At 43.2% G+C, this 26690-nt stretch overlaps 1 long non-coding RNA gene across 1 annotated transcript in view; it reads right to left on the reverse strand.

The window, feature by feature from the left end:
• Positions 1-26690, reverse strand: part of LOC310688767 — an 88518-nt gene that overhangs the window by 13858 nt on the left and 47970 nt on the right. The window contains exons 2-3 of the long non-coding RNA XR_014517161.1: positions 25601-25864; positions 16871-17071 (exon numbers count right to left, since the gene is read on the reverse strand). This is a non-coding gene — a long non-coding RNA (uncharacterized lncRNA). The remainder of the gene's footprint in view (positions 1-16870; positions 17072-25600; positions 25865-26690) is intronic.

Raw genomic sequence — 26690 nt, forward strand, 5'->3', positions numbered from 1 at the left:
GGACAGGACTGAGTTAGATGGACCAATCATCTGACACAGTTCTAGGTATGTTCCTGGGTCCCTATATACATACCCTCCAACATTTCCCTGATGAAAATAGAGACGTCCTGTTCCATGATGATAATGCTACTATTTATACTCCACACATCTTATTGGGTTGCCCCAGCCACTCTGAGCAGCTTACAGCATACAGTGGTACCTCAGGTTAAGTACTTAATTTGTTCCAGAGGTCCGTTCTTAACCTGAAGCACCACTTTAGCTAATGGGGCCTCCTGCTGCCACTGCACCACAGCTGCACGATTTCTGTTCTCACCCTGAAGCAAAGTTCTTAACCTGAGGTAATATTTCTGGGTTAGCGGAGTCTGTAACCTGAAGCATATGTAACCCGAGGTACCACTGTATATAAAAACATAATAAAACATTAAACATTTTTTTAAAAACCTTCCCTATACAGGATTGTTTTCAGACGGCTCGAGGCTTGGATAACTCCATACCCTCCAATATTTCTCCAGTGAAAATAGGGACATCCTAAGGAAAAACAGGACATTCCAGGCTCAAATAAGAGACTGGGATGGCTTCTCTAAATCACGGATGTCCCTGGAAAAGAGGGACACTTGGAGAGTCTGTATATATTCAAACTTCTGCCAATTACAACTAACAAAAGTGGGTTTCAGCCTTCCCGGCTACTTTTATGTCATCTCCAGGTCTTTATGCTGCTCCAGGTCTGAGAAGGCCCTTTTGCAAACTGCCTTTGGTGGGTGAAAATCACATAGCTGTTTGACATCTGCTAGGATGGCATTCCACAGGGTCTGTGTGTCTACCTAAAAGGCCCCAGGCTGGTTCCCTGTAACCTCACCTGTCGCAATGAGGGAACTGCCAGAAGGCCCTCAGAGCTGGATCTCAGTGTCCAGGCTGAACAACGGGGGTATAGATGCTCCTTCAGGTATACAGGGACAAGGCTGTTTAAAGGTCAACACCAACACTTGGAAGTGTGATCAGAAACGTACTGTGAGCCAATGTAGTTCTTTTAGGACCTGTGTTATGCGTTCCCAGTCACCAGTCTAGCTGTTGCATTCTGGATTAGTTGTAGTTTCCAAGTCACCTTCAAAGTTAGCCCCACATAGAGTGCATTTCAGTAGTCCAAGTGGGAGATAACCAGGGCATGTACCGCCCTGGCGAGACAATGTGCAGAATGGGCACACTGAGCTGTCCTAAGTGTTCACAGTCATAGCAGGGTCCCTGTGTGATAGCACTATAATGGTTACTCCAGCCCTGGAAAATCTGAGCAGATGTGGTTCCTAGAAATTAATTATTCCTTTGCTGTAGGAGAATAGCTGGCTGTATGCAAGATGCATGGAGACAAGGGGGAATGAAATGATTTTGTCCAAGCTGTCTGTATACTCTCACGTATCCAGTTTAAAAATTCAGCTGTAATTGTGACCCATTTCAGTAATGAAACATTCATGCCAGACTGTGGAAATGTAAAATACACACCCTGCAGAAAAATGTGGTTAGTATCCAGGACCGATAAGGCAGATGGCTGTGAAAGTTGATGATGAATTATCTTCACAAAAAGGGGAAGGCAGCCAACTGTTCAGGTGGTTGATTTATTTAATGTTATCACAGCCTTTGCTAAGGAACTCAGTTTGCCATGTTTGACTTGTCTACACATCTCCCATTTTATTTTATTTTTAAATGTGTAAGATAAGGCATGAGTCACAAAGGCTGAGGCTATAGCAATGGATATTATAGGGATTACCCTATCAGGTGGGAGGAAATCACTATGTGGTTGATGAAAGGGGTTAAGTCCCCTTCCCTTAACCACTGGTCAGTTTCCATAATGAAGTTTTCATTGATATTGTAATAGAAGATCTGGCGTCCTCTTTCATCATCCCTAGCCAAGGAGAAGAAGGTGCTGGCTAGTTAATAAAGTGAAAAAGCAGGTCAACAAGAATAATTTTTGTGCAGGACACAAGAATAATTTACTACATGACAAATTTAGAAGAGAAAGTGACAAAACGCCAGCTCATCATTCACCTGCTCATCCTCCAATGCAATACATAAAACAAAGAAGTTAGTCTCTGCACAAAGGAATAAGCAGACACAAATCTGGCATGTGACTAAAGTTGGAGCAAGCAGAGCCATGTCTGCATCCATCACTGGTCAAATGAAGAGAGAGAGGGAGGGAGAAGCAGGAAATACTACATGTTCCTTCCTCTCTGCCTATCAGCAATACAGCTCTGTGGTGTTAGCCCCTTCTCATGCTAACTAGCAAGAATATGCATTGGTTATGTTTGGCTGCTAATCTCCCACAACATTAACCACGGAATCATAGATGGAAACAGATCACATAGTCCAGCAGGGGTGGGGAACCTCCCGTTGTTGTTGTTGTTGTTGTTAAATGTGACCTTCCAGAACTCTTCCCAAACCATACCTAAAGCTGGTTATACTCTAAATATAAGTACCGGTATTTTGCCTGCATAGTTTTTTCTGCTGCTATTGCTGTGAACCAGTGAATGATTCTAAGTAAATCTTATTTTTGATCTTATTTCTCAGATTGTTGCCTGATGCTTTGCTAAGCAGGATAAGAAGGAAGAAGCCAGCTTACTTGCTGTGGTCTAAACTACTGAGCCTATTGGTCTTGCCGACCGGAAGGTCAGTGGTTCAAATCTGCACAAAAGGGTGAACTTCCATTGCTCCCAGCTTCTGCCAACCTAGCAGTTCGAAAGCACACTAGTGCAAGTAGATAAATAGATACCGCTGTGGCGGGAAGGTAAATGGCACTTCCATGCACTCTGGCCTCCGTCATGGTGTTCTGTTGCACAACAGACAGCTTTCTGGGTCATGTGGCCAGAAAGCGGTCTGTTGACAAACACTGGCTCCCTCAGCCTGAAAGCGAGATGAGCTCCAGAACCCATAGTCGCCTTTGACTGGACTTAACCGTCCAGGGGTCCTTTACCTTTACCTTTACCTTTACCTTACTTCATAGCTGGACTTAGTCAACACAAGGTTTTGCAGCCTAATCCCTATGCTTTTAATTTTGTTGCCAGGGATGGGATTTTGAAACTCTGTTCCATCCACCCACATGGGCACCTATAGCAATAAATGGCAATTAATATATCCTTTCCTACCAATTAAAACCCATCCCACAAATGTCAAGGTGCTTAATATGCGAACAGGTGAGCTTGGTTAGATGACTGGGGAACCTGGACACTTTTGAAGGGGGGATAAGGACTTCTACGACTATTGCTCTTCATCAGTCTATATGGTACCATCTGGGAATTAAGCAGATGATGCTATGCTCACCTGACTCTTCTTTCATGTTATCCACTCCTAGCACTGACCTGGCTTCCCTAAGGCCAGCTTTCTGCATTGTCCTCACCCCTTCCCAGATAAGAGCAGGTCTTCCTTCTCAATGAGAAGTGAGCAGTGCAACAGTGTACTTGTGACATTTAGAAGTTAGAGAACTTTAGCGGGAAATCAAAATCCATGGCCAGCAAGAACTGAGAAACTCTCACCTAACTGTTGCATACAAGAACTCTGAAAAATGCCACTGAGTAATGAGAAAAGAAAATGCACCATGTCCTCTTCGTGCTTAATGATATGCTCTACTTGACATTATTAAAGCACTTAGAGGAACCCTTGTGCCTCATTCTCTGCCTGCATTTTATTTAAACAACTGCAGACAGCAATGGGCTTTAGTGCTCGCTCGCAGAGGATTTGTTTTTAGCAAATTGCGTCCTGAAGAGAGTACTAATCATGCTGACATGTTCTCCAGAGATGGAACCCATTTAGAAGCGTGCGTAGGAATGCCTGGTGACTCTGCTGGTTTAATTTTGCATTAGTGGGCTGAGATCACCAGGCATTACACTGATTGGAGGAGATTCGCTGCCTGCGCTGCTCCCAGGTTTTGCTGAGTGGCTTGATGGGCAGGGAGATTTACAGCGAGGATTTAGAGGAGGCAGTAATATGCTGCCTTCCGGTCTTGAGCCTACAGAGGAGAAGGTAAAACTGAAAGGGAGGGGAAGGAGATGTGAGAGTCAATAGGATGATGGTCCCAGGGAAGGTATTTTTGGTAACAGAGTGTTCCATCTCAAGTACATGAATTATGGAAGGATTTTTAAAAGCATGAATGGAGACACTGGAGTATTAAAAATGAGCACAAACCTTCTAACTTTTCACGAATGAAAATGTGGTTGCAATCCTATATCCACTTACTTGTCTCTTTAAGCATAAACTCAATTTAATAGGCATATACAGAGATGATTGTACTGCAGTTCTTATACCATGCACTGCTGTTCTTTATAACATATCACTGAAGACCCTTTTCTACTTGCTGTGTGTGTTTTCTCTGGAATTAACTTGCTCTTTGCTGAAGATGTGGAATTCCTTTTCCAGTATACCTGGTAAATCACACTGGTCCTCCTACAACACCTCCTGCAGTCAGCACTTCTAATAGACATTGGTCATGTTGCCATGGGCAACATGTGGCCCTCTAGATGTTCTTGGAATCTACGGTAAGTCCCATGATGCCTGGTCAGGAACAGGGATCATGGGACTTGTAGTCCAGCAACATCTGGAAGACCACAGGTGCTCCATCCCTGGCGTACATGAATGTGCAGCAGAGGCAGCATGCATCTACCCTTCAACCCCACCTCTAGGTGAGATGTGTAATTTCTACATATCTGGCAGTGGGGCTGAAACCTAAGAAGGCGAGTTCGAGTAAACTAACTCTTAACAATCCCAAAAAGAATTCCAGCTGTGCAAAATGAAAAACAAGTAATGTGATTTTCCAGGGACATGTCCTGAGAAATTGGGACTGGTAAATAGAGGCATTTAGAGCTTATGGATCCAATCACCGTCTGAATGATGTTAATGGCAAAGCTCAGCATACCTTCAGTTTTTCTCTAGTTACTGGAGAGGGGTGAGTGTGAGAAAGAAGTGAGTTTTAATTTGGAGGAATTCAAAATACATTTTACAGAAAAAAACTCATTACATTTTTGGCTAGACCTTGACCCTTTTGAATTTGGGTCTGGCCTCAAATGAATTTTGACCCCATCCATGCTGATAGTCTCCCTGCCAGTTCCCTTTGTCTCATTCCAATATAAACAAACTTGCCTTTGAGAAGCTGTGGATGAACCAGGAAGTGCTCACTTGAGAAACAAAGTGTCTTTTCCAACTTCTCTTTAACCTTTACAAGACAATCTAGGGGTGAATTCTCTCCCACTAAAAGCAATGGAACAACAACAACTTCTTCTCCTTCTCCTTCTCCTTCTCCTTCTCCTTCTCCTTCTCCTTCTCCTTCTCCTTCTCCTTACCTTACCTTAGTGTAATCATAACCAATACTGGTTGCTAAAACACATAGAACAGCTTTGCTCAACCAAATGTCCTCAGTATGTTTCATACTACAAATCCCATCAGCCCCCCAACTAGCAGGGTTAATTGGAGCTGAAGGCCAAGGTATTTGGAGCAGAGGCAGCAATGGACACACTTGGGTTTTTATTATTTCTTTAGTTATTTCTCTCCCAGCTCCCATGGATCAGCTACCCCCACAGAGCAACAGAAAGATAGAAAGCGTGCATAATTTGCTTGCCGAATGCAGTAGAATTAATCTGAGACTTAAAGAGCACATCAACCTGAAAGAGGAACTGGGGGAACACTGAAAGAGAAAATGGCAAACACCCTCCCCAGCTCATGAATGAGGGTAAAGCAAGGAGGAGGCCTCAGAGGCTTCTTGGGCACTGGCAAGGGCATGATTGTGCCCACCAGCGCCACTTTGGCGATCCCTGATCTGGAGTGATACAAAAGCTAATTTAGAACTATCTTGTAAAAATGCCTCTTTGGAAGGAAAAAAAGTTCCATCACCATGGTTGGAAACAATATTTGTGATGGCACTAAGCATCTAAACAAAGCGCTTGGTAATTCAAACCAACTGCTGATTTTAAGGTTCTTTCCCCCCTCTTTCCATTCATTTTTGGCACTACATCCCACTGCAGTCTTGACTAGTTTCTTTTAGCTCTGGAAAGAAAAAAAAAAGGTTTGGAAAAAAAATTGAAAGGGGAAGACAGGAATGAGGGAATTCTTACATTGCATGAGTGTGGTTTAATAGTGTGTGCTATTTGTACACATCACTAACTGGGGAAGTTAAATCATTTTTGGATACAAATTGCTTCCAGAATGCTGTTGAACTCAAGTCTTTAAAGTGAAAAATCTTCACTGCCTGTTATTACAAGGACTCTTGCCAGCTAAAACCAGTTTCTCTCAGGATTTTTATTTTTATTGCTATTTGTGCCATGCTGTCTAAGAACCTCATGTTTATGAAGCTTCCATTTTCTTTATTAAACGCATAGAATGTCTTCCATGGGTGATTTTACTAAAGGCAGGTTTGCAAGAGCAGCTCTTTCAGTGTAACCCTTCCTTCATAAGCTTCGGCTCCTGTTTTGTTCTTATAGGATGCTTTCTTCCATGCGTCAACATCACATCACAACCACTCCTGCATTATTATCATCATCAACCTTTATTACGATCCAGAGACCCAACAAATCGTTACAAAGCGATACACAATTCATACAGCCTACCTCCAGGTTAAACAAGCATTATTATTATTTCATTTATTTAATTTATGGAATGCTTCTCATGAAGCATCCTCATGAAAACAGAACGTGTGTGTGTGTGTGTGTGTGTGTGTGTGTGTGTGTGTGTGTGTAACAACAATATTTAAAATCAATTCAGATCCAGTACATATACCAACTGGGAACTGTTTTTTAAAGAGCAAATATTCAGACAACACAGTATCTGAACAACAGCAAAAAAAAAATACTTATTAGGAATGTATAAAAATCGCCTCTGATGATTTGCTAACCTCGTATGAACTTCTTTTAAAAAATTGTTCTCAGTATTCCTCTAAAAAATATGCCCAAGCAAGAACTTCCAACTTCTGCATGAAGTTTCCCCAAACTAACTCCAAATACTTCACTACATGCAGAATCTAGTGGCAACTCCATGTGGCAGTTATACTGTGCTTGTAGCTGGTGAAAATCCTCATAAAACTTAGATTCCAAACCCCTAAATGAACTTTTTTCTCTTGATATTTGGCTGATTTTGGCTCTGGGGAGGTTTCATGAAAGCCACCCCTTTTCTTTCAACAAACAAACAACCTTTCCACTGCCTGCTGGTAATCCTGGCATCAGTGATCATGATCCTCACTGCATTGTCCTCTTGATTCGTCTTCAGAAATCATTGCATCACGAAATTTCATGGCTATGGGACGTTATCACAAAGCCAACTCAGAGTGAGGGCAATGCTTCCTGGTGTCATATAGTGGGGAGTGGAATCACTCTTGCCAATAAGTGCAACAGAGCCTTCTGAAAACTTGCCCAGTTAGTAGGAGACATTGTCTGCAGCCTGTAAAGAGGGTGGCAAAATTTGGCCATTCCATCTCAGCTCTATGACTGAGGGATCTGTCATTAGCTGAATCTGCAACTGCCTAAGTTGGGGCCACTTTATTTCCTGCATTGCAAGAAGTTGGATTAGATGAGCCTTGGGGTCCCTTCCAACTTTACACTTCTATGATTCTATGATTTTTCTTTACAGTGGAGTAGGTACCCCTGCTTCCATACTGTTGACTCATATGAATATAGGGTCCCCATTAGTTAAATCAGTAATGATATACTGGGCAAGAGACTTTGGCTATAATATGCAGTTTGCATCATGGGGGAAGTTATGGAAAGAGGATTTGAAGTTTATAGCCTGCTGTTTGTTAAAAGAAAATAATATGAAAATGATGTACCGTTGGTATCTGACACCCAGCAAAATTGCAAAAATGTATAGAACCAGTTCGAATGTGTGCTGGAAATGTAAAGAGAAAAAGGGTACTTTTTATCATATGTGGTGGTCATGCTTTCTGGGAAATGATATATAACGAGTTGAAGAAAATGTTTAAGATAACTTTTGTTAAAAAACCAGAGATGGGGGTTTTTTTTTGCTAGGCATCATGGGTGAGGAACTACCAAAATAAAATAAAAGACTGTTTATGTATGCGGCGATGGCAATGAGGATGCTTTTGGCCCAGAGATGGAAAGAAGGAGAAGAACCGACCAGAGAAGCGTGGCAGACCAAGTTAATGGAATATGCGGAAATGGCAAGACTGATGGGAAAGATCAGAAGCCAGGAACACCAAGTATTTTTAAAAGACTGGAATAATTTTTAAAATATATTTGAAAGACCGCTGTAAACAGTTGAAATCACTGGCAGGAATACAATGACACTTGCAAAGTAACATGAACTTAGGTTACCATGATTATATAAAAGATGGAGCACAGTAAAAGATGCAGGAATAAAATTTGGAAATGGAACCTATAGAGGGAGGGAAGGAGGTCTAAAGGTTCGAAAGAACCTCTTTTTATTTTTGGAATGGTTATATTTGTTGTGTACGACTTTATGTAAAACTAATAAAAACTTTTTTTTAAAAAAAGAAGACTATAGGGTCTCCATCAGCCCTTATGTGGATGCCACATTTAACAGCTGTGCATATTCCTGCCTGCATACTGGCTCTTGGAAGCCTTCCCAGTTTCCTGGCACATATAATTTTCCAGTGCTTGCCTCCAACAGCGTACGTTTTAACAAAGAGCTCATTTTTGTGTGTAATGCAGCAAACCTTCCTACAATGGATCCATATGTGTTGAACTCTTCACAAATTGGCTCACTCCACCCACAACCAAGTTTGGCTACTGAGTGGGTAAGGAAGTGCTGTGCTGGTGAACCCCTACAGCCCAAATCACAGCGCTGCCACTTAAGCCTTCAGTATCACTTATGAACTTAGGAGACATGTATTTACAGATGATAGGAGGACAGATAGGTTAACCCCAGCATGATGCTCAGAAACTGTATGGAAGAGATTTGAATAGAGTATCCAATCTTGGTGTGTTTGACCCTTTTGGATATACTTTAAGCCCTTGTTGTTGGGTATCTAAGCAGCCACTTACCTGGGTTACCTGTCAGCTGAAACATTTATCAAAGGATCTGCATCCAGTGTCCTAATATTTGGAAGTTAGGCAGGTAGTAATAGAGAGAGGACCTACAGTAAGTGTAGAAAAAGTGTTGTTGTTGGACTACAATCCAATGATCCGAGGTACTGCTGGCTGGGGCTGTTTAGAGTTGTTGTCCAACAACAAATGGAGGACACCATACTGTCTACCCTAGAAACCTGGTGTTTGCCAGATGTCATTGAACTACAACTCCCATCTGCCCCAGCCAGCATGGCCAGTGGTCAGAGATGATGGGAGCTGTAGTCTAACAGCATCTGGAAGGCACCATATTGGGAAAGGCACCAACTATGGAATCCTCCTAAGACATGTTCACCAAGTCCCATCATTACTATCAGGCTAGGTATGTCCTGTTTATCTGAGCTTTCAAAGGTGTGTAAGATGTCTGAGTGGGATTAACTAAGTTGTGGTGTGAGTGGAATGAGGTCCACTCACATAACTGGGACTTCCTGTCTCTCTTCCCCACATATGCCCCTAAATTTGCTCTGGTGGGTTTGGGGAAACCACCACAACAGGTTTAGTGGGTACATGTGGTGGGAGAAGAGGAGGGGAAGTCCTGTTGCACAAGGGGACCTTGTTCCTCACACAAATACTCCACTTAGCACTATGCTGAATTCTGCCCTCTGCTGTAACTGCATTCATTACATTTCTTTCAATATTTTATACTGCTTTTTATTGGTGCCTTGAGGGCTTTTAAAATGGAAAGGTGGCAGAGCAGAAATGTCTTAAATAAATAAGCATGTAGCTATGGGTTTGTGTTTTTGGGGTGGGGGTGTTCGCTTTGGTAGTAGAGTCATCTGGAAGCGGGAACCTTTCTAGCTTTTCACCACTAGACAAATTTGAGGCAGCTTTCTCAAATCAATGATAGCTCCAGCTGGTGGATCAGTCCAAGAAATATTCGAGATTTATCAGGAGATCCTATTCTCTCTCCCACATGGCAGTGCCATCATCAGTAAGCCTCTTGCCTCGAATGAAATATCCAGGCAAATAATGTTCTCCCTATCACCAAACAAGGAGAGAGCACAACCCCTACTTCCTTTGCATCCCATTGCCCAGCTGTAACTTCCCCGTGGATGCATGTGATTAACCTACTAAGCATTATTGGAAACCAAATACATTGTTAACAAACCTAGCCTTTTTATCTCCACTTAGCACACAGTTTTGTGAGTGGTAATGAGCTATTCTGCTAAAAGGGCCTGAGGCAAAGATTGGGAGATTGCGCATGTTATGTAAACACATTTATTTTGGGAACTGGAGGGCTATTTCGTGCTGCACTTAGACCACATTTGTTCTGGCTCCATAATGACCATTTGATTCCATCTGATAATGAGGGAGCGACAATGCAGCCTCCACTGTCAGTGAGTTTGTTTCTGTAGGAATGAGATGGAACAATGTAAGCTTTTAACAGCGAATATTCAGGCTCTGTTAGGAGTAAATAAAAATTGATTCTCTCCCCTCCCCCTCCCCCAAAAGTTGCATGTTCTCAATTAGACTCAATGCACAAACATCTTGATTTACTTTTTAATCAAAAGGTCAAAACTGTTTGGCACCAGAGTCCTAAAGTTGTTGCAAAAAGAAAAAGAAAAAATGGATGCCATAGAACTGGAAAGGGAAATCAATGTGATCAAAGGGTTGGAGCACCTCCCTTACAAGGCAAGGCTAAAGTGTTTGAGGCTTTTTAGTTGAAAAGAAGGATGACTAAGTGGGAACATGATCAAGGTTTACAGAATTATGACTCTTGTTTTTATCCCTCTGTACTAAAACTCAGATCATCCAGTGAAGATGACGGGGAGAGGGTTGAGAATGCATTTCTTTCCACAATGTGGAACTGACTTGAAGAATTCAGGACCCCAAGATGTGCTGATAGTTAGGGGGGAAATTGGGGTTATTCAAAAAATGGAGCCACCCATCTAGCTGACATTGGATCTGGAAGTCAGCACTTTCAGCTACTGATACCACTTGGACCTCCAGTGACAGAACTGGACCCAAGAGTACTTCCAGATTGTGTGCTTCCACTCAACCCTTTGTCCCACATATCACCTTGTCCTGTAAGCCCTCAGCTCACAGGGGGCATCTCAAGTACATGCCTGTAGTTTTGTCATAAAATTGAAGCCATTCCCCAGGTTGTGGGCAAGAAGCATGGCTGTTTCTCTTAAAATCCTTGGTGAAGGATATGGCTTCCTTATGCCACTCCTTGGCTTTCCCACCTCCAGATCCTTCTGACACCAGTCCATTAGCAACATGATGTCCTGTGCAAAAAACAAGCATTCTGAAGCGCTTGAGAAATAAAGCACCACAAGGGTCAATAAGCCATCAGAGATTCTGGAATGGCTCCACTTCAGTAAGACGTTGGATCGTGTGGATCATCAACTTTGTATTTTTTTGGGGGGGGCGCCATTGTCTATGAAACAAAACCCATGTACAAGTGAGGGATAAAGACTTGAGAGAGCCCTGACATTTGTGTAAGTACAAAAAATGAGAGAGAGGGAACCCTAAGGCAATGAGGGGTGGGGGAAACCCAAAACAGACCAACAAAGGCTTCAGTGGCCACTGAAAAAATGGGAAAGTGGGACTGAGTGGGGAGGACAAGAAAATGGAATAGAGAGACCGGATATTCCAATATTATGGTGCAGGTCCCACTGAGAGTAACCCATAACCCCACTTTCCTCAAGCCCAGCCTCAAATGTAAGCAGATAACAGATCAGATCAGGGCCAAGAAAGACTGATTTTAAATGAGTGGTTCTTTAAATAACATGGCAGCTGCCTTCTCCAAGGTTAACAAGATAAATGATCCAATTTACTTTGCCCGTGGATTTAAATTATAATATAAGTTCATTTTTTCAAATGTCTTGGGGCACATCAAAAAAATATTTGGATAAATGAAAGGTCAGATACAGGGAAGTGCTGTTACATATAATCACGCTGACAGCTAGCTCCTAGGAGAAGGATTTCAATAGCCAGCAAAATATGTGTGAATATTTTCTTTCCTTGCTGTGAACATTGGGATATGTTAGAGCATGATTGGCCAGCTCAAGGCTGCATTCCATGTAGTTTGTTCCAGTTTCCTGACGTTTCCAAAACTCTTAATTTCTGCGCATTATCACTAAGCTTTTGCATGAAGTAAAAGCCACTTCCAGAAATATAGCAGAATATAGCACTCATTTCTGTGTTATATGCAAATGGATTTTCCCCCGGAAGCAAATAACATGGCAATGAGTGCTAAGCTTGCACTGTATTCTCCTATATTTCTGGAAGTGGCTTTTACTGCTTGTGAAAGCTCAATGATAAGGCAGAAATTAACACAGGGAAATGGTGGAATTAGCTTCAGTAGGACAGGCAGAGTCTCTAAGAAGTATTTAAGGAGATCCAATCCCCAACATTTATTATTAAAGAAGGGCGCCATGGCTTTATACTGCTGCTCCCAATTCCTGTGTTGTTGTTCTGTAATGTTATCAATTGATTTTGAGAGTAACAGAAATAAAATACAGATACCTTCTCCAATGAAATGGATAAGAGGGCAATATGGTCTAGAGTTTGACTTACAGATTTAATACAAACCACATTTAGTGTGGTTGTATGTATATAAGTATGTGGGGGGGGGAGCAAGTTTTGTGGTTGTGTGAGTATAATTTCTGAGATTTCAAATTCATATTTCCACATAGATTTTTTCCACAGCAAACTTAGATTTTTATTATTACTTTTGACAAATGCCCTCCGGCATGCTCCTAGAAACTATGTTTAAAATGTCTTATTAACACCTTTAGTTTATCAGCGGGGGAAATAAAGTTCTTCAAACTCCTCACCGCTCAATATTTGTGGCCCCAGGATTGGAGGTTGCTTGAGCAAAATCTATTTTGCTAGTTAATAACCATTAAAAGACCATAATTACTATACTTGAGACACATTTATTGCAATTTCAGTGTTGACCTTGTGACTTCCTTCCTTTTCTAGCTCAGGTTCAGTTTAACATAAATATTTAACTTTAAGGAAACTCTGGATTCCTCAAAGTCTGGAGGCAGCCCAGTAAACAGATGAAACAGCAACGGACGTGCAGAACTGAGTGAGTGCACGGAAATGAACAAGTGACCTGAGGGAGTAGATTTGTGTGTGCGCGCGTGAATATGATTTCTTACCTGACCTTCACCACTGAGTCCGATTTCAACAATGTACAATTCTAAAACAAGTTAAGCTGTTCCAAATGGAACAGCACAGTAGAAACTCAGAGCAAGAGGTGCTTTCCACAAAACAAAATACCTTAACTGGCAAAGGCCAGGGTCAAGACGTATGCATCCTCAGCATATGACAAAAACTGTACAATGAAGGTGCAGCAGGTACTATCTCTGTGGGGAGGGAGTTCCACAATTTAGAGCTGCCACGGACGAAGCCCTCTCCTGGGCTGCTCACTGAGGATGGTGGAATAACCAAGAGAGCCCCCTCTGCACAACTCCTGATAAGGGCAGCAGGCACAGAGATATTTGGGGCCGAGACCACTTAGGGCTTAAATCATTAAAGTGAACAACTTTGGTTGGGCCCAGAGATGAACTGGCCACCAGTGCAGTTGCACCTGCTACTATGCACCGTGGCGTTGGTGCTTGCATGCGTATTTTCTGCTCCACCACAGGAAGCAAAACGTCATGGGCCAGCCTGGCCTCAGAGTTGTGCTGCCAGCCAGAGTAGGTGATACTGAACTAGCTAGGCCAATGATCTCACTTGGTAAGAGGATGCATTAGCAGAAAACATTCTCAGGGTTTTTGCTTTTTTAAAAATAAAACCACCACTAGTATGCTATGGGAAGTTCTGGGTGGGATTAAACTAATGAGTCCTGTCAGCAGGTACCCTGGACAAGGACATTCACTTGAGAAATGGTGATTTCACCTCTCCTCTCTCCTCTCCTCTCCTGCCCCACATGCTCCCAAAATTGGTCCTGGAAGGGGGTGTCTGGAGAAACCACCCTGTCCCTGTACACTGCATGGGAGGGAATCGTTCTATCAGACAAGCCCAATGCTGATGGAACAATCGCCATAGCACAATGTTGAATTCCTCCCACTGTACTCATCAAATATAAGAGAAGCAGTCTGTTCATGTATTAAAGAACATTGGGGGGTATTCCGCAAAACATTAGATAAATGAAGATGTACGTAGAAATGCCCACACATAGCTCTGTGTATGTGGGAAGGAAAGGAGAAGAGTTGGCAGGGTGCCCCATGCGTGGCAGCTCACAGGAGAAGGAAGAATGCAGCGGAAGACTAGATTGTTCCCCCCTTTGGTTTTCAAAGACACTGACATTTGGCTAACAGGCCTCAAGCTGTGTTAATAAACGGCTGTCAATCTGAATATTACTTCCAGAAACACGCCTTGCTTCCCACCACTGATGCAGAGTTAAATAAAACATCTTTGAAAAATGTCAAAACGGACCTATGCAGAAGTTATACGGGACTGCAGAAACATTTCTGGAGGGACCTTATTCTGTAGCAGCTAGCAGACACAGCCTGAACTGAACTCTTTCTGCAATACTGACCAAGCATTCCCCATCTCTTCTGACACAAACCTCCAGTTTGAATAGCTGTTTTAACACCTTCTATTGCTGTGCTTTTAATGGCCTTGTTTAGTTGTGCACTTCAATTGCGGGTGGCGATTTTAATGCTTTGATGAAATTGTTTTAATGTGTATTTTAATTATGTGGGTTTGTGTCCTTGGTAATTGGTTATACACTTGCAAACTGCTTAGAAGCCACTTCGGCAATTAAGCGGTATATAAATTAATTAAATGGTAGTAGTAGAAAAAGAAAAAAGGACGCAGGTGGTGCTGTGGGTTAAACCACAGAGCCTAGGACTTGCCGATCAGAAGGTCAGTGGTTCGAATCCCCGCAATGGGGTGAGCTCCTGTTGCTCAGTCCCAGCTCCTGCCCACCTAGCAGTTCAAAAGCATGTCAAAGTCAAGTAGATAAATAGGTACCGCTCTGGCGGGAAGGTAAACGGCATTTCCGTGCGCTGCTCTGGTTTGCCAGAAGCGGCTTAGTCATGCTGGCCACATAACCCAGAAGCTATATGCCGGCTCCTTCGGCCAATAAAACGAGATGAGTGTCGCAACCCCAGAGTCGGGCCACGACTGGACCTAATGGTCAGGGCTCCCTTTACCTTACCTTTAGTAGAAAAAGAAGAAATGTAAAGTAAAATGTTTACACTGGCCAGTGGAAATTAAATGTGATGTACTTGTGCGTTTGGGTGGTTGTTCCTGTTCCTTTTCCTGTTTATTTGAAAATTAGATATCTATGAAAACTAGCCTATGCCATTCAGTTTAGAGAATGGGGAAATTGTCTGTTGATTTATTGCAGGGATGTGCTACATTAATCAAGAGCTGGTTACGGTGAGGGAAAAGGTCTAAGATGTGCTAGCAGATTCTGGCTGGACAGCAAATAAAATGTTTCAGTTTCCAGCTGCAGCTTAAACAAGTGTATGTTGATGCTATGTATGGCTTTACTGTTGATCACACTTACATTTTGCAGTATCTTGCTTCCACTGCTTCGTGGACTGGCCTCAGCACATGAGCATTGCCAAAGACCTGCAAAATAGGCCAAGGGAAGCAAGACTGATCTGTCATTTAGGCATTATTGTGGACAGGCTGTGTGCTATGGGAACAGGCAGCCTCTTGCCCTGCAGTGAAAATCTGCAATCAAGTCCAGTCACAAATGCAGGATGTCTGAGCCCTTGAGAGCATTTGCTGGTGTGCTGAATTACATTTAGAGCTGCTCAAATCTGTCTGTGGATTTGTACGCTTCACCTCTGACCTGGATTTGGAATGGGATTTGGATTCCTGTCTTGCATTAACACCTGTGCCGTATGTGTTTCATGCTAGAAAGCTATGAGCAAGAGAATAAGCAGACAAGAGAGAACGGGTGAAACTGAAACATTGTCAAAATAGTCACATAATTTATATGCTCCTCACCACTGCAGAATAAGTCTATAATATCTGAGGAATTGCTAGGAGAAATGGACTGTCTTGACCTTAGGCAATTTAATATTGTTCCCCATTGGATCTTGGAAGGCTGGGTCTGCCAATCCGAATCTTGATTCATCCTACGAATGCAGAATCCTGATGGGGTCTCCCTTTGCTCATTCTGTCCCATGGCTGCAGGTGCCCCAGCAACACAGAGAGATTTATGCTCCATACCCTCCAACATTTCTCCGCTGAAAATAGGGACGTCCCATTCCATAATGATAATTTTACTATTTATACCCCACACGTCTTACTGGGTTGCCCCAGCCACTCTGGACAACTTCCAACATATATAAAAACATAATAAAACATTAAACATTTTTAAAAAACTTCCCTATACAGGATTGTTTTCCGACGCATCAGATAACTCCATACCCTGTAACATTTCTCCAGGGAAATAGGGACACCCTTCCCTACCCTCCAACATTTCTCCGATGAAAATAGGGACATCCTAAGGAAAAGTGGGACATTCAGGGATAAAATCAGAAACCGGGACAGCTTCTCTAAATCAGGGATGTCCCTGGAAAATAGGGACATTTGGAGGGCCTGATGCTCCCGTCCAGTGCTGATCAAATTCATTGGATGCCTTGCCCTTTTCCTTAAACTGTATAGCCTGTCATAAACAACAACAAAATCTTGCAGCATCTTAAAACTAACATTTTGTAGACTCTGGTCTAGGACTGTGCTAAAATTTTCTTTAGCTCCCCCCCCCCGCCCCCCCATTTCCCATTAGTTAAGGAGATAAGAAATTGCATTTGAAAATTCTCAAGAGGGAGAGGAAATTCAGTGATCTTCTCATTGGTCAGGTGAATGGTTTTTGTTCCACTTACCTTACTTTTGAGCTGTCCTTTCTTTCATTCACCAAATCATCTCTCTGGTCACCTGCATTCTGCAGCCTTCTTGGATGCTCCCACTTCCGGAGAACCTCATGATGGCCTCATCTGGCCTATGCTGCAGACATGGGAAGGTGGGAAGGCTGCTTACAGTGCATCTGATAAATGTTTAGTGCAGTCTTTACTTTTGAAAAAAATCTGTGTGAAAAGAGGTAAAAGGAAGAACAAAATAAGGGTGTGTACTGGTCTCAGGCTCTTGGTAGCCAGCTTCCCTTTCCTAATCTTCAATTAAAGCCCAGGGGTAATTCAGCCTATGGCAATTTTTCAAATCAGAAAATATGGGCACCTGGGGAGGCTGCAGACCATTGGGATAATGTTTAATGAACACACACACACACACACACACACACACACACACACACACACCACTCTCAGCCACTTCATGATCACAAGGTCATCACCAAAATTATAACACGATCTCCAAAGCTCCTGGAGAACGAGGTAGGAAAACAGAAGATGTTTTCCCTGGGAAAGAATACTTAAAAGAAATTGGAGAAGTGGGGCTGGAGGAGCATCATTTCAAGAGTGCATGAAAGCTTGTGCTGTAATAGTTAAGTCTTTGAAGATGCTATAAACTTTGTACTGTTATAAACATTAGCTGCTCACCCAACCAGAAACGTAAGTATGAAATAAAATAAGCATGATTGGAAGCAAAGTGTTTCCTTGCACGGAAGAGTCTTGGGGCTTCGTCAGATATTCCTTGTCGGCTAAAATTGCTATATATGAATCTGCCCTAATTTCTAGCCAACCTCACCTCTTTCACTATTGGGACTCTAAGCAAAGCTTCTTGGCTAGCTCCCCAAGCATCTCAGTTATATCTTAGCAAAACTGTGAGATCTGGTACTCGAGCAGAAGAAAAACAACACCATCCCTCTACAAATAAGGTAAAAATCCACAACAAATTCACCCAGAGAGCATTAAATAAGTATAGTTGGATACTATATAGCTTTGCCCTGCACAGCCGTTGCTTGATGCTCATTATTATTTCTTTATATACCACTCAGATGCCAAAATGGCTTCTAAACAGTTCAAAACTATAAAATCAATTATAAAATCCATACATAAATTGCACAGTAACAATTCAATGTGGGGCATTAAAACATCAGTAGACAGCTGGGGTCACTTCCAGAACATTCGTTTTGCATTGGGCTCCCCTCTCCCAAGTCATTATTTGGCACTATCACCTGGTTCTGGCTGGAAGACCTCAGGGTTCTAGGAGCTACTGATGTGTTTGATTGAATCTATGTCACCCTTTGATTCAAAATTTCCAGGCTGGTTTACAATAACAAATGAAAACATAATAAAATAGCACAAAGACAGTGCCAAAAGCAATCACAAGAAGAAATACATATGCAGGTGCCTAAGTTATGTTAGAGTACTTCTCTGGAGTTAGCGAGACCCCATGGCTGAAAAGACCCTCTGATCTGTGCCCCAGGCCTCCAATCTCACTTCAGATGGCAGAGGAACCCAGAAGAAAGCTTCTAATTAAGTTGTTAGTGTGCAAGCTGGTTGATGTGGAGAAGACAGTCACTCAATCCCAATCCATACTGGGCTTTGAAACTAAGCACTAGCACTTTGAATTGTGTTCAGACAAGAAGCCAGTTGAGCTCTTTAAGCACTGTTGAGATATGCTCTGGCCTAGTTAGTAGCCTAGCAGCTGTTTTTTGGATTGACATCAGTTTCTGGACAATCTTCCAAGATATGAACATAAGAGCCCTACTGGATCAAGGTCCATTCTGTTCTCAGAGTGGCCCATGGGAAGTCCACAAGCAGGACATGAGCACAACAGCACTCTCCACTCTAGTATTCCTTAGCAACTGGTATTCACCTTCAGTGCTGGAGGTAGCACACAGTCAAGACTAGTAGCCATTCATAGCTTTGTTCTCCATTTCTAATGCCCTTTTATAGCTGTCCAAGTTGGTGGCCCTCAAGGGTACAACCTCCTACAGTAAACTAGCCTGAGCATGGAACAAAGTAGATCGCTAGGTCTGCAGTCTGCCTGTGTCTTCCTCAAAGACAGTCTTTCCATGTTTTCATCTCATATCTGCCTTCCTTCCTTCCTTCCTTTTTTTCCATATTCAATGTGCATTTAAGTTCCTTAGAAGGAAAAAGAAGAAAAGAATTTGCTCTTTTGGTTTGCAGATCATCTGGGCTTTTACAGCACATCCACACACGCGCACACTTTGGATGCTTTCTGCCCTTCACAGTGAGTCTGCCTGCCAAGCTGATTCTACCTCCCACCGAGCAGAAATGCCTGAAGGGTACATTTGCTGAGAGAGGAGAACCAGAAGGCTTCTTTTCCTTAATTCATATAGAGAGAAAAGCAGCTTTCACTGCATGCTACCGCTTGGGGTGACATGCATTGCTCTCATCCCTTCTATGTGCATTAATTAATTAATACCATTACATAACGGGTCCCATCTGCCAGCTGACACCAAGGTCAAGCCCTACCTGACTCACAAAGAGGCATAAAGAAGTCTGAACGGATGCTTCCAGAATAAGGCTGTCATACAAAGAGTTTGGTGCCACATTAAAGATGATCAAATTTGTCATGGCATAAGCCAAGGATGGCGAGCCTGTTGCACTTCCAGATGGTGTAGGACTCCAGCTCCCATGCACCCCAGCCAGCATGGCTAGTGGTCAGAGATAATGGGAGCTGTAGTCTAACACCAGCTGGAGAGCCGCAGATTCTTCATCCCTGGAATAAGGTTTGGTGATCCAGAGTCCATTTCATCAGCTGCATGTGAGTCAGATTATCTCCATTATCTTGAACCAAGGGAGTCACAACATGGTGCCACAGGCATCACTGTAGTTGCAATGCCTTTCCTTAGTGCCCACAGGTAGGGGCTCCAGACCCTAAGTGAGGGAAGGGTTTTTGTGGTGCCAAATGAAAGGTGAATCATGGCAAGAACGTTTCCCTTACCTTCCTTGGGAAGTGGCAAGGCTCTGAGTTTTTATGACTCATCTCCCTTGCCCCAGGCACATGTGAAACCCAGCTCTGACTGCCTTAACATCTAGGATCTGCCCCACCATGAGGCAGAGCAAGGCAGCAGCCTCAGGTGACAAATTCTGAGGGGTGGAAAGTAGCAGAAAGAAACATAACCACCCACTGTGGTCATACCAAGGAGGAAGTCTCCTTCTTCTTGAACGCTTGAGGTCTTCTGCTGTGCAGAAATTAATCCTGAAGCCTGTGAATCTGCTCCAGGGAAGTCAAGGTTGTGAGCATCTGCTTCAAGGTAGACAGGCTGATGAACCTAGTTACCTTGTGGCTCCATGTGGTTTGCCTGCCCTAAGCTAGTGGGACATGGGTGGCTCTGTGGAGAGGGACACGGGTGGTGCTGTGGTCTAAACCACAGAGCCTAGGGCTTGCCAATCAGAAGGTTGGCAGTTTGAATCCCCGCGACGGGGTGAGCTCCCGTTGCTCAGTCCCTGCTCTTGCCAACCTAGCAGTTCGGAAGCACGTCAAAGTCCAAGTAGATAAATAGGTACGACTCCGGCGGGAAGGTAAACGGCGTTTCTGTGCGCTGCTCTGGTTCGCCAGAAGTGGCTTAGTCATGTGGGCCACATGACCTGGAAGCTGTACGCTGCCTCCCTCGGCCAATAAAGCGAGATGAGCGCTGCAACCCCAGAGTCGTTCGCAACTGGACCTAATGGTCAGGGGTCCCTTTACCTTTAAGCTAGCTTAGTGCCCTAGCATGGCCAGTGCACCAAAATGATGACATGAGGCAATCCAACTAGGGCAGCATGCTCTTCCCACCTGGAATCTGGGGCAGGGTGGGAAGTATCAGTGGCACGTCTTGCCTTAGGTGTCAAAAGGTCTTGGGCTGGCCCTGTTAACACCTTTCAGATAAACAGCTCCTTGATCTCATATATAACTGGGAGAAATTCACCTCTAGTCAGGGAAGTGCTTTGCCAACAGGACTAGATAAGAATCCTTCAAGGCCTGAATTTCAAGGCACTCCTTTTGAATGTTCCAATTTGCTATTCCTTTGCTGTTCCACTGTAGTTAAAGCAGGATGTCTGTGTTTCGTACCATGCAGCATTCAATGAAGACAAGGGGGTCAAAGAAAATGGGTCAGGGGAGGCAATGGGGAATATGTCCCAGAGCACACCAGGCTTATTTTTAGGCCCCAGTCCACTGAGATAAACCAAATTTCTGCTGCTGTGACCCTTCCTCACACAGTACAATAGTGTAATGTTTACTCAGGAGTAAGTCCTTTGGTGTCTAATGGGACTTAATTCCAGATAAGTGGATACAGGATAGCAACCTAAGTTTGTTTTAGGGTTGGCATTGAAGAAAAACGAGTTTCCTGTGACTTCTACAGCTGTATGGCAGGCTGTTCAACAGGTTAGGCCAGGCTTCCTCACCCTTGGCCCTCCAGATGTTTTGACACTACAATCATCCCTAGCCACTGGTCCTGCTAGCTAGGGATCATGGGAGTTGTAGGTCAAAAACATCTGGAGGGCCGAGGTTGAGGAAGCCTGGGTTAGGCCTTTTCTGGTCTGGAACTGCAATTATGGAAAAATTTCCAGCATGACAGTACTCTTTTTATTTCTGTGTTATGCCAGGCAGCCATGTTGTGTCTCATTATGCCATGCCCACGAGTCAAAATGTGCCCATTGGTCCAAAAAGGCCGACAACCTCTTTTCTAGTAATTTCCAGCAGCAAATCAGAAATGACAGAAGAAAAGCACCTCTTATTATTCAACAAAGTTGTCCCAACATCTTTGGTTTAAACCATATATTGTAGAAGAAATTTCAGGAATGTCTGAAAGTCCCCACTAAAAATTGGTGACTATGCATCATAAGACAAAGACTAATAAAATTAGAGAAACAGAGAGGCAAAATAGACATTCACTGGAGAGCCATAAATGCTTCATAAATCAATTCAATTTTTTATGACTTGCCTGGAATTTGGATTTTGAGTTTATTGCAATTGCAGAACTGCCCTGAATGACTGCCCAATTCAATTCCAACACAGGTACTCCCTTAACCCGTAAAAAACATTTGTTTCATGCCTATTCTCCAAGTTTTTTATTGCTAGCTTTATAGAAAAAAACGTTTTATAACTGCAATCAATCAAGGCTCCTCTTGCTTGCTTGTTAAATCAAAAACCACGCATACCAGAAAGTAAGATATTTGCAGGATTTGAGGTCATGTTTATTTTTATAAAAAAAAATTAAAGCAAAGACTGTTGTCCTTGCTTCTTGCAATGTCATCTGGATTAAGCTTGGCTGTCCTGTAACTGCTTCCCAATCCCCAGCAGTGCAGAGATCTTTATTATGAATTGTCAGACCTGCTCAATAAACTTTCCATCCCTTTGATTTCCTGAGCCCTTCTGATTGTGGAGTTCAGCACCCCCTTGGGAATTCCTACTGCATAAAGCAATCTGCAAATGTTCCCCTTGCTTGTAAATGTTTTTGAATTTATAAGTAAGAAAGCTATTTCATGGATGATTAGAAGGGTTTTTATTTATTAAAATGTCATGCCATCCAGACTACTGGCTTGACTCTCAGGCAATGTCTCAGGCATAATAATGAAAAGTTCCTGGTTTAAATAGGGTGCAGATCCTGGGCCCGGCTTCCAGATTACCTTTAATCTCCTTATTTTCTAGATGGGAAACTATTTCCTCTGTCATTTCACTCTCCTCCTGCTGCAAGCGGTTTGTGTGGCTGCTGCTGGTGCCTTTTTTAGGCAGCAGGGCAGAAGTGTGCTACTGAATCATAGCATGAGTAAGAATAAAAAAGATGGAAAATCATGTGTATCATTGTCATTGTTTTGAAGCTGCTCAAGAAGTATTTTGAAGGCTACACGATGCTGAACTTCTCTTTGTGACTGGCAAGAAAGGGAGGAGGAATTCAAGGCTGTGCCCTTCTGTCCATACCATCAGTGGAAGCATTTCCGCTTCCCAGATGAACCCCCTCTCTTCCCCCCACCCACACTATGGGATAAGAGGTCTACTTCATTCTTTACGCCACTCGCTCAAAGAGCTAACCTGTCTGTCCATGCCAGTTTTTGCTTCCTGTGCAATCAGCTCAAGTCCAAGCTTTTTTTGTTTAGTCGTTTAGTTGTGTCCGACTCTTCGTGACCCCATGGACCAGAGCATGCCAGGCACTTCTGTCTTCCACTGCCTCCCGCAGTTTGGTCAAACTCATGCTGGTAGCTTTGAGAACACTGTTCAACCATCTCGTCCTCTGTCGTCCCCTTCTCCTTGTGCCCTCCATCTTTCCCAGCATCAGGGTCTTTTTCAGGGAGTCTTCTCTTCTCATAAGGTGGCCAAAGTATTGGAGCCTCAGCTTCACGATCTGTCCTTCCAGTGAGCACTCAGGGCTGATTTCCTTAAGAATTGATAGGTTTGATCTTCTTGCAGTCCATGGGACTCTCAAGTGTCTCCCCCAGCACCATAATTCAAAAGCATCAATTCTTCGGCGATCAGCCTTCTTTATGGTCCAGCTCTCACTTCCATACATCACTTCTGGGAAAACCATAGCTTTAACTATAGTGGAAATCATTGGTTTGTTGTGCTAGTAGACAAAGTAGGGCTATCATCTCCAGCACTTGCCCTAAATCTGATGGGAGGTCTCCTCACAACTCTCATGCCTCTGTTTGCAGGGATCATGGTCTTCACCTTCCACGTGCCTACATGCCACCACCCTTTTGCTTTCTACTTGCTCCTCTCAGGCAGGAACAAGAGGGAACCTTTCCATCAATTCAAATAGAGCACATTTCCCTCCTTACTATAGAGCGAGAAGCCTCAGATTTCTCACTCTTAAAAGGATCAGACAAAGAAGAATGAACAAACCCATTGAAGGGCTTTCCTTAAGACAACAGTGGAGGGTGTCTGATCCAATAATCTAGTGTCAAAAGCCAGAAGTTGCCAACTTGACAAAAAGAATTAACACAAGGAGGCATTCTCACTGACAGTCAATGGTCAGGGATGGTGGGCATTGCAGTCCAACAACATTGGGAGGGTACCACACATTGGCCAGTTCTGCCCAATTGAATCTCCAGTTGAATGTCATCCAGTAGAGCTAATCTAAGCAGTTCCAATGCCAGAACGAAAAGGGCCAAGGAAAAATGTATCACTTAGGCAGTGTTTTTTTCTAAATAAAAAATAGGTGCCAGTACTCACCATGGGACGCAGGTGGCGCTGTGGGTAAAACCTCAGTGCCTAGGACTTGCCGATCACATGGTCGGCGGTTCGAATCCCCGTGGCGGGGTGAGCTCCCGTCGTTTGGTCCCAGCTCCTGCCCACCTAGCAGTTCGAAAGCACCCTTAAGTGCAAGTAGATAAATAGGTACCGCTTTATAGCGGGAAGGTAAACGGCGTTTCCGTGTACTGCTCTGGTGCCGGTTCGCCAGAGCAGCTTCGTCACGCTGGCCACGTGACCCGGAAGTGTCTGCGGACAGTGCTGGCTCCCGGCCTCTAGAGTGAGATGAGCGCACAACCCTAGAGTCTGTCAAGACTGGCCCATATGGGCAGGGGTACCTTTACCTTTACCTTTACCTTTACCTTTACCTTTACTCACCATGAAGTTGTTGTAGAAAGTGCCATACTTTTTAACCACAACGAAAAGGTGCTGTTACTGCTTACGCCTGAGTACCCCCTGAAAAAATCAGTGCATCTAGGGCTTCCTGACATTTGCTCAGTCAAGATTATTTCTGAACCTTGGCCAAAAAAGGAAGATTGAACACTGTTAAGAGATGGTGGGAGAACCCTGGAAAACCAGATTTTTGAACCAAACAGGAATCCTAAACAAACAGTGCAGATTCCCCGATGTTGACAGTTGCCCTCCAACTCATGAGGGACAAATGGAAACAAGACAGAGAAGGTCAGGACAAGAGCGTTCATCTCCACTTTTGCCTCTACATGAATAGCATCATGTGGAGGAATAAATGCCTGATTATGACTTTTGTCAGCAAACCATCCATCAAAAATATCACAGTGACATGACAGTGCATTTTTTAAAAACCCAAATGAAGTGTTTACTCAACTATGCAATATAGCAAACATCAAGCTAAAGCAATTAGGTTATTGAAAACATTGCCACTCCATGTATTAAACCATGAATATTCGCAAGTTCCCTTCTAATCCTGTTTCTGAAAGGAAAATGTTGCATTTGTGAACAGATGGATGCCACAGAATCAGGACAGAGGAAAGACCTGGAGGCAATTTTCATGGAGATGTAAGAAGGGGTTAAAAAACACACAACACCTCAGGATTTTATGTCAACTGGAATATGGTGGATTAGCCAAATCAGTCTGCCTAACTAATGAAGCTATTACTCATTTCCACAGCAGTAAGCAAGCAACCATGTTGAGGCCAGGGCCATGAAAATAAATGTGGGCCAGGGTTCCCACCACTGATATATGAATATGCAAACAGATGTACCCCTTCCTAAAGGGCAGTAGCAAATTGCATAAAACCCAGTTTTTAAGGATCATAGAATAGATGTTTACAGAATAGATGGAACTTGTAAAACACACTGAGCTTTAAGAACAAATCTCCAGTGAGCTTTCATACAATCTTTTGCTTTAAATTAGAATAGCAGACAATCCTGCAAAGAAGTATTATTGCTAGTGTGCAGTAGTGTCAAAGAAAAGAAGTATCCATTCTTTGTGCTAATGAACAATAGGGAACAACAGGAAAACATGGAAGTTTTCTTACCATCTCATGCACTTGCCAGATCGAAGAGGCACCACCAATTACCCTGGTGCTCTAGGTGATGATGTCATCATTCCTGCACCAAAATAAATAAATCCCAGAAAAGTGTTTCTCCGTACTTCCTCTCCACCTATGACAGTGCCTAGGAATGATTCAGTTGAAGCACATATTGTTTTGATTCTCTGGCTTTTGTAAACCTCATGTGGTAATTTTGTTGTATCTCCATGTGGAGTCTACCACAGCACTGTGGTCTGCTGTCACATTTTCCTAAAATAGATAAAAGAGAGGGAGAAGAGAAAGTGAAATGTTTGAGCAGCTGACTCTCCAAAATTCTGAGTCAAGCACAAAAGACCATCAGGAGTAGATCGATATTACACTCCCTCAAATAATACACGTGGGACTCTTCATTGTGTTGCTGTTAATGAGGTTTTAAAATAAATTTTCTAAGGAGTTAAATGCCAGACTTTGTTAAAAAAAAAAGTAAATCCCACCTGTTCTCAAAAGTCAGTCCTCGCAGTCCTGTAAATGGGATGGTGTGGAGTGATATCAGCCCCAACTTTAAATTATACATGTTGATATCAACTACGTGTGAACCTGCTCCCACTTGCATGCATTCAGGGCTCTAACATTTTTATGCGCTTCCCATAGAAGTCCCCACCATGGTACTATGTACCTGGAAACATTTGGCTTTCAAAGTCATAAAGCCGGGAATGCTAAGGTGTTGCAATACAGGGCACCCTCCTTGAGAGGCTGGATGAATCCTATATTTCAAACATTGTTATGAGGCACATAAAATCTGGCATGAGATTTGGGTTTTGGGTGTAGACTGAGGGGGTAATGAGTGCAGTACAATTCCCAGAATGGATCTCATTTGTCAAACAAGATTTATTTACCCATGCAGCAACTGCCAAGTCCACCCTTAAGGCGGTCTGGCAGGTTTGGAAATAGCAAAAGGATACCTTCTGCCCAGGTTTTCCTCACTTATTCCATTTCACTGTCACTCAGAATTTGCATGTGATGATAGTCGGCTTCCTGTGCAGCCGCTGGCTGAGGCAGGGCTTTATAGATCAGGGACTGTAGTCTATAAAGCCCT

Source organism: Podarcis liolepis (genome assembly GCF_965112155.1).
Source record: "Podarcis liolepis genome assembly, chromosome: 11".
Taxonomy (NCBI): Eukaryota; Metazoa; Chordata; class Lepidosauria; order Squamata; family Lacertidae; genus Podarcis; species Podarcis liolepis.